The sequence below is a fragment of the Macrobrachium nipponense genome, chromosome 35 (assembly GCF_015104395.2).
Source record: "Macrobrachium nipponense isolate FS-2020 chromosome 35, ASM1510439v2, whole genome shotgun sequence".
In the NCBI taxonomy this organism is placed as follows: domain Eukaryota; kingdom Metazoa; phylum Arthropoda; class Malacostraca; order Decapoda; family Palaemonidae; genus Macrobrachium; species Macrobrachium nipponense.
Window position 1 is genome coordinate 65,254,878 of NC_061096.1, and position 9,842 is coordinate 65,264,719.

Below are 9,842 nucleotides of genomic sequence, written 5' to 3' on the forward strand. Positions count from 1 at the left end.
GTGGTTTAATTTATTCCGTAATGAATACTCAATTTGTCTCCGTTCGATGTTTTAACCAATTTTCGTTCGCGTAGCCAATGAGTATACGCGCAATAGTTTCATCTCTAATAAGAAATCTCGTTTCCGAATCCGTGATAAGAGGTTGAGTTTGCGTTTCCTATTTAGCTGTAGCTGTCAAAATGCTCTTTTTACGTGGTATAAAGTCAGTCTAACGCAGGATTGTAAAGCTTCCAATTACCTATTATTAAGGTATATTAATCAATCGAATATTTCTGAATAATAAAGGTAATTGATTTTATCTTTATACTACTATATGATAAAATAAATTCTTGCTTACCATTTGAAAAAATAAACTACAAATATTTACCTTCAGAAATTATCTCTACCTCTAGTTTTCCAATTTTTTTTTATTTACTGTTTCTACTATTGACTGTATTCAAGTGAACATTACATCGACATTTATTAACTTTATCCCTTACTTATCTTCCGACAGGTCGTTGCAATGGCAGCCGTCGATAAGAAGCGCTGTCTGAAACTTGTCATTGCCAGGGTAAGTTTCTATTCGTCTTCTTTTTCTTCTTCTTCTTCTTCTTCTTCTTCTTCTTCTTCTTCTTTCTCTACAAGCTTGTCCCTTGCTTATTCCCAACTCCCTCATACCTCTCTTTACACAGTCAATCCATCGCCATTAATGGCTAAAAAAAATTTTTTTTTTTTTCATAAGATTTCCTTTTATGTTCTACTTACATCGTTTGTTCCTTCTGTTGAGTCAGTTATAACTTATGCAACTAATATAGTTGCAAGGCCTTTCAAGTTACAGGTATTTGTTCACATTAAAATGAAAATATATCTCAATCATTCGTACATGATTACTGCTGTTACCTAGATGACTTTGATTTTTTTTTTATTGCACTGGAATTGTAAGTTAACTCTTATACATAGATTTAACAAATGCTAAATCACTACAGTTTATTTTTCCATGCGTTAATTGTTATCGGGATAATCATAGCATTACTGTGTCATTTCCATCAAGCTATAGTATCCTTTTATTGAAAGATACTTTGATTCACAAAAGGAATGTTACACAATCATTAAAATTTTTAGGTCGTTAGTGTGACCATTTCTGTTATTCACATCCTCGGTCAGTTAGTTACTCTTATTTTTAAAATGATGTTTATGGTTTTTTTTTTATAGTCTGACTCTCCTCATCCACAAGCTTCAAGTTAGTTCGCCTTTCATCCTTTTTACTGCACGTCCATTCATATTCTTTCCTCCATCTTACTTTCCATCCTCTTGTAACAATTGATTCATAGTGCAACTGCTTTGAGGTTTTCCTCCTGTTAACCATTGTAACCCTTTTACCGTCAGTCTCCGTTTCAGCTCTGAATGACCTCATGGGTAGGTCACAGCGCTTGTTGGTCTTTGGCTTAAGCTCTATATTCAATTCAATTCAATTCTAAGTTAGTTGTTTTTTTTTTATTCACTAAGAGACAAAATAAATAAAAGTTTTTACTTTTTTTCTCTCTCTCTCCTCAGTTCGACCCTTTCGTCATCGTGGTCAACAATAATCCACCCTATAAGGTTATGGGAGCTGCAGTCGATCTCTTAGACATCATCCTGAACCACCTGGGTTACTGGTAGGACCTCAATTCAAAATCACTTTCAATTCAAATTCAAAAGGCTTATTTCTGATGCAAATGGCCATTGACAAATATACATAAAAGTCAGCAAGACTAAAAGGATGAAACCGAAAACGATAAGAATAAGAATTGATAATGAAAGATATGAAAATTATGATGTGGATCAGACTCGATTTTCTTGGAATGATTTTTGAGATCGACATCATTCTACTTGGTTTTGCGTTATAATGTTTACATTACGATATTTGACAAATTTAAGGAAGAATCGTTATGCTTCAGTTATTTCATTGTGTAAATTTTCCTTGGAAGAGAAAATTATGGTTTTATATTTGAGAGCGAATTTTCTTATTGTTTTCTATGTCAATGTTTTTTAATGATTCAATTCCTCGTTTTCGTTTTTGATTCACCCCTCAGTTATAATCTAAGTCGTTTTCCATCGGTTTCTTCGGTATGGAAATACACGAGAAAGTTGAATGTTATATAATTTATGAATATTCTTTACATGTTTTTAAAATATTTCAATATCTAAGTTCGGTGGCAAAAGTTCTTTTAGGTAAGGAATTTAATGTGTATAAGAGATGTCAAGAAAATAGCTATGTCTTATGAGTACTTCACGCTTTATACACAACAAGTGTTGTAAGAAATTTATGTAGTTGATATAAAATACATAACAAGAAAAAATAGAGTAGACCCTAACTGCTTCTTAATATTCTAGCTTTATTGTTTCTTTCCCATGAAAGCAATTGCAGGACATATATATAACTGGCACTGGAAGTAATAATCAGTATGCTATGAATCTCCTAAGGAATTGCTCGTGAACGCTGTACATTTGCTGAATCATTCTCATATTGCTATGAGAATGAACCCCATGCACTCATATTAGAAATGTGTACAAGTTCACTAATGGGATTTTAAGTGGGGATTTAAATGCCACGAGAAGTGATCAATAAGTTATACATCGCTAACACTGCCACTGAATATTTTTTCATAACTTTGCGCCACTAAATGTTTTCTTTACAAACACTTCAGAATAAAAGGAATGTGTGTAAAAGATGCGTACAATGCGTATTTAAACGAGAGGTTTAATCCATACACCCGATAAAAGAAATATGACCCCAATGCTTCTCTTTTCTAGTTCCTACCTGACCAAAGCCTCCGATGACAACGGCGTCGAACTCCCGAACGGTACCTGGACCGGATCCTTAGGGATGTTGAATAGAAATGTGAGATTTTAATTGTTGGCTCATTTATCTTCCAAAGTATGATCCATCCAAGGATTTCTTCTTCTTCTTCTTCTTCTTCTTCTTCTTCTTCTTCTTCTTCTTCTTCTTTTTAGGTCCGTATGATCAAGCGCGTAAATGAAGGTACAAAGTAATGAAAAAATATATATTTTTATAAAACTCAAAGGGTAAATGAAATGTACCGAAAATCTATATTTTATAGAACTCCAAGGGTAAATGAATTGGAAAGTCTGCACAATTTGATTCAGGTATTACTTAATATATTCTACATAATCGAAATTGTAAGAATTACGGCAAACAAACTTAAAAAAAAATTTTATCTGATAAACTTAGAGTAATTGTTACTTCTAAAACGCTCCCTAAAAAAAATCGTAAATTCACCAAGCTCTATCCATTTACATCAGCTACTTCTGCTAAAGTAAAATACTCATATGTTCTTGCGATTAATAATTGTAACTACTTCTCCCTTTTTTATTTTCTTGAATTAGGTTCACTCAAAGATTGAATCAGTTTTCAGCGATGGAATAATATGAAACCAGTTTTCCTTCATCATATAATTTGATCCCTTGATTTTAGTGAGTTCATGCGAAAAAGGAATTCTGGCTGAATGATAATAACGAGAACTTTTAGAGATCCACGCATTATTGCCTTCATTTATTTTATGTTTTTATTCTTCTAGTCGAATTCCTGCTTCTGCTCTATACTTATATATTTATGTATCTTTAAACCCATTCTTCCCTTTCTTATCCTATTTCATTATACTTATGTTAAATGCTAATTCATTCTGTTGAGCCTTGCATCCAAAGATCTTGGTGTAGAGATGAAAGGAATAAAAAAAATGGGGTGGAATCTAAGGATGTTTAGCACCTGAGGAGGAATCGACAGGCCTGCCTCTTGAATGGCAGAAGTCTATAAGCCAGAAACCAGTAAACTGGAAGAGAATATTCCAGACTCTGAACATAGATGGGGGAAAAACGTAAAGCCATCCATAGACCACACAAAACTATAACAATTATCGCTATCATATTAATAAATCATTATTTGTTTTTGTTTGAAGGAAGCTGACATGTCATTGACGGTGTACATGGTGTCTTCGACTAGAACCAAAGCTGTGGAGTTTAGTGAGCCTGTTTACATGGAAGAGCAGGGAATTTTATATCCCAGGCCGGAGGTGATGCCTGACATCTCGGGAATTGCCAAGCCCTACATGAACGAGGTTAGGAGAAAATTGCACCATTATTTCTGCCCCGTTCGATGTCATTGTCAGTTACTTTTTTCGTTTCATTTCCCATTTTAAATTAGCGTGTGTTATTCGTCTCATTCCCTGTAGCATCCCTTCCTTGCTCTTATTGATAAAGGAAGATCAAATTCCGTAAATACTGAAAACTCGCAGATTCATTTCCCATTTTAAATTAGTGCGTATCTAATTTCTTCACATCGAACCCTATTATATTAAGAAAGGCCAAATCCGTTAGGTACTATTATTATTCAGTTGAAATCCGAAACACGAAGAATAATTTATATTTTGGATTCCAGCTGTTAATCAATATTTACAATCTTGACAACCTAGGTCGCCAAGATTGTAGAGATCTATTACTCAATAGGTGAAATGCAAAACATATGTTATTTATGATAATTAAAACTCAGATGACTTTTTCTGTGTCGTAGTTATCTCAGAAATTTAAAAAATCTTCTCTAATTTCTAATTACTTGACATCTGAATCACTCACTTCCGTGACAGAAAGAATTGATCTTCAAGCCGACTTTTCTCTCGTCACTCTCTCTCTCTCTCTCTCTCTCTCTCTATATATATATATATATATATATATATATATATATATATATATATATATATATATATATATATATATATAAGCGAATACCACGGGAAATGACAGTCAGAAATCCAAGCGCTTTCGTCTTTATTAAGACATCGTCAAGGAGCTACTAAAGTACAATCGGAGAGGAAGGCCTCAGGTACAAACAAGATCAGGAATACCAGATGGTTAATTATCAAAAGGGTAAAAATTAAAAGGGATAATCCAGGATTATCGGATATCACACGGTCACAAACTTAAACAGATTCTGACCCTAACCGAAATTACAAAGTATCTTTACAGTCCAAAACATGTAAAAACTGAATATATTAATTTTGTTGCTTATATTTATCTACAACTTTTTTCATTATTGAAAGCATCAAGTTTGAAATAAACCAAGACTTAAATTTAGAACATTTCTATTATTTGACTTGATTAAAACAAGATTCAATGATATTCCTTTTAACTGTGTCATTACATGGGACTAAGGCTCTTGCTTGACTCCAGTTAATAGGATGGTCTAAATCTCTCATATGTACAAATAATGCATTCGATATTTGCCCAGTTCTCACAGAATATTGATGTTGCTTAAGATGCTGTGAAGAGATTTGCCAGTCTGTCCGTAATAGATTTTATCACACTTTTTGCGAAGAAATTTCATATATGCAGCCTGGAAGATCTTTAGGAGAATTTTTGATTACTAAACTCTTGACATTAATATTACTGAAAACAACATTTATGTTAAAAAGCTTTAAAATTCTAGGAATATCTAAAAACCTTTCATCATAAGGTATTTTAGAATGTTATGCTTACTAATTCAAGTTTGTCATTAGTTTGAATAAAATGTTTTTCTAGCTCTTTTCCATGCCACATCTACAAAAGTCCTTGGGTATTTAAGTTTCAATGCAATATCATAAATAGTTTTAATTTCAGCGTCAATAAACTGCGGGCTACAGACACGTAAAGCCCTTAGGAACATCCCAGAAAAAAACAGAGAATTTAAACTTTTTGATGGATGGTGGATTGGAGTAGTAATGAACAAAAGAGGCAATATTAGTTGATTTCGAAAGACTGAAAAGGTGAAATTTCTATCATTTCTATGGACAGTTACATCAAGAAAATTCAAATTACAATTTCTTTCTTCCTCTACAGTAAATTTATAGAAGGGACTAAATTATTGAGATTATTAAGGAATTCCTGGAGGTTTTTCGTGAACTGGCAAATACAGAAGATATCATCCACGTATCTAAACCAAATAACTTTTTGGGGCAAATTCTTGGTAAGAGTTTTGTCTCAAAAAATTCCATGTAATATTGCTAAGGACAGGAGATAAGGGATTACCCATGGCCATGCCAAACTTTTGTACAAAAAATTCCCCATTGAAACAAAATTTACTATCTTTGATACATAACCTTATGAGGACTAATGAGATTTTCTACACTTAAGGGAATGTCATGACGCTCTAATTCCTCTTCCAAATATTCAAGTAAGTCATCTACAGGCACTTTTGTAAATAAAGAGACAACATCAAAACTAACCATATTAAAATCATAATTCAAATTTAAACTATTCAATTGTTTATAAAATCAACATTGTTTTTAACATTCGTGTTAGAAATATTTCCTACCAAAGGAGTAAGAATTTTTACAAGCCATTTAGATAAAATCATACGAAACTGAGCCCACTGAACTAATGATTGGTCTGATAGGGTTATTGATTTATGTGTCTTGACTAAACCATACATGTAAGGTAGGAGGGCGCATTGCGGTGTAAACTGTTTAATTAAAATGGTCCAAGCCCTTCAAATGGATTTAATTTGTTTATTAAAATGGGAGTTAACTGTCTGTGTAGGGTCAGACCATCAGTTTCGTATAAGTATCAGTGTCATTTAGCAATGTCATTATTTTTACATATAGTCACTTTTATTCATAATTACCACTGCATTAGATTTATCTGCTTTTGTCACCTTCACTGTTTCGTCTTCTTTAATTTTCTTAAAAGCCTGGAGAAATCTCACGGGTACATTAGGGGGAGAAGGTTTACTCATAGCACCATACACAATACCTTTACAAATATTGATATCATCAGGGCATAGTTTTGATTCAATTTTTCTAAATAACAAAAGGATTTTGAGATGTCGACACAGTCCAGGTTACCATTAAATACACAAAGCTAACCCATATCCCAAAGCCGCTGTCGTAGCACTATCCACTGGTTTGTCAGATAAATTAATCATGAAGTCCACGTTGGCATGCTTAGTCCAGTCGCTTTCAGCAATAAGATTTTTCAGCTTGACTTGGAGCTTCCTTTCAAGACGGTTGCAGCACTTTCTCAATTTTCCATAGCAATAATCAGCATCCGATTCTTCCATCGACAGAACCGTCTGATTAAAGCTATACCGTCTGCTTCTAAGTGTACGGAACGCATCATCTACTTCCACTTTTGTGATTGTCGATGTGTTTCTGAAGTATGATGCTTGAATGAAACTCGTCGAAAGGTCGCTCTGCTTTCTACGGAAGTGCATGAACGAGCAAGTGATGCCCAAGTCGATTTTACCAGTGAGAATTCTTCGCCTAGCAGAGCGACCTTTCGACGAGTTTCAACGCATCATACTTCAGAAACACATCGCCATCACAAAAGTGGAAGTAGATGATGCGTTCCGTACACTTAGAAGCAGACGGTATAGCTTTAATCAGACGGTTCCTGTCGATTGGAAGAATCGGATGCTGGATTATTGCTATGGAAAATTGAGAAAGTGCTGCAACCGTCTTGAAAGGAAGCTCCAAGTCAAGCTGAAAAAAATCTTATTGCTGAAAGCGACTGGACTAGCATGCCAACGTGGACTTCATGATTATTTATCTGACAAACCCATGATAGTGCTACGACGCGGCTTTGGGATATGGGTTTAAGCTTTTGGGTGTATTTAATGGTAACCTGGACTGTGTCGACATCTCAAAATCCTTTTGTTATTTAGAAAAATTGATCAAAACCTATGCCTGATGATATCAATATTTTGTAAAGGTATTGTGTATGGTGCTATGAGTAAACCTTCTCCCCCTAATGTACCCGTGAGATTTCTCCAGGCTTTTTAAGAAAATTAAAGAAGACGAAACAGTGAAGGTGACAAAAGCAGATAAATCTAATGCAGTGGTAATTATGAATAAAAGTGACTATATAAGTAAAATAATGACATTGTAAATGACACTGATACTTATACGAAACTGAGGTCTGACCCTACAGACCAGTTAACTCCCATTTTTAATAAACAAATTAAATCCATTTTGAAGGGCTTGACCATTTAATTAAACAGTTTACAGGGGGGGGCAATGCGCCTCCCTACCTTACATGTATGGTTTTAGTCAAGACCACATAAAATCAATAACCCTATCAGACCAATCATTAGTTCAGTGGGCTCAGTTTTGGCGTATAAATTTATCTAAATGGCTTGTAAAAATTCTTACTCCTTTGGTAGGAAATATTTCTAACACGAATGTTTTAAAACAATGTGATTTTATAAACAAAATTGAATAGTTTAAATTTTGAAATATTGATTTTAATATGGTTAGTTTGATGTTGTCTCTTTATTTACAAAAGTGCCAATGTAGATGACTTACTTGAATATTTGGAAGAGGAATTAGAGCGTCATGACATTCCCTTAAGTGTAGAAAATCTCATTAGTCTCATAAGGTTATGTATCAAAGATAGTAAATTTGTTTCAATGGGGAATTTTTTGTACAAAAGTTTGGCATGGCCATGGGTAATCCTTATCTCCTGTCCTTAGCAATATTTACATGGAATTTTTTTTTGAGACAAAACTCTTACAAGAAATTTTGCCCCAAAAAGTTATTTGGTTTAAATACGTGGATGATATCTTCTGTATTTGGCCAGTTCACGAACCTCCAGAATTCCTTAATAATCTCAATAATTTAGTCCTTCTATAAAATTTACTGTAGGAAGGAAGAAAGAATTGTAATTTGAATTTTCTTGATGTAACTGTCCATAGAAATGATAGAAATTTCACCTTTCAGTCTTTCGAAAATCACTAATATTGCCTCTTTTGTTATTACTACTCCAATCACATCAAAATGTTAAATTCTCTGTTTTTTCTGGGATGTTCCTAAGGGCTTTACGTGTCTGTAGCCCGCAGTTTATTGACGCTGAAATTAAAACTATTTATGATATTGCATTGAAACTTAAATACCCAAGGACTTTTGTAGACTTTGGCATGGAAAAGAGCTAGAAAAACATTTATTCAACTAATGACAAACTGAAATTTAGTAAGCTAACATTCTAAAATTACCCGTTTATGATGAAAGGTTTTTAGATATCCTAGAATTTTTAAAGCTTTTTAACATAAATGTTGTTTTTCAGTAATATTAATGTCAAGAGTTTAGTAATCAGAAATTCTCCTAAAGATCTTCAGGCTTGCATATATGAAATTTTCTGCAAAAAGTGTGATAAAATCTATTACGGACAGACTGGCAAATCTCTTTCACAGCGTCTTAAGCAACATCAATATTCTGTGAGAACTGGGCAAATATCGAATGCATTATTTTGTACTATGAGAGATTTAGACCATCCTATTAACTGGAGTCAAGCAGAGCCTTAGTCCCCATGTAATGGACACAGTTAAAAGGAATATCATTGATCTTGTTTTATCAAGTCAAATAATAGAAATGTTCTAAATTTAAGTCTTGGTTTATTTAAACTTGATGCTTTCATAATGAAAAAAGTTGTAGATAAATAGTAAGCAACAAAATTAATATAAGAAAGGCCAAATCCGTTAGGTACTATTATTATTCAGTTGAAATTCGAAACACGAAGAATAATTTATATTTTGGATTCCAGCTGTTAATCAATATTTACAATCTTGACAACCTAGGTCGCCAAGATTGTAGAGATCTATTACTCAATAGGTGAAATGCAAAACATATCTATGATAATTAAAACTCAGATGACTTTTTCTGTGTCGTAGTTATCTCAGAAATTTAAAAAATCTTCTCTAATTTGCTAATTACTTGACATCTGAATCACTCACTTCCGTGACAGAAAGAATTGATCTTCAAGCCGACTTCTCTTTTCTCTCTCTCTCTCTCTCTCTCTCTCTTCTCTCTCTCAATCTCCTCTCTCTCTCTCTCTCTCTCTCT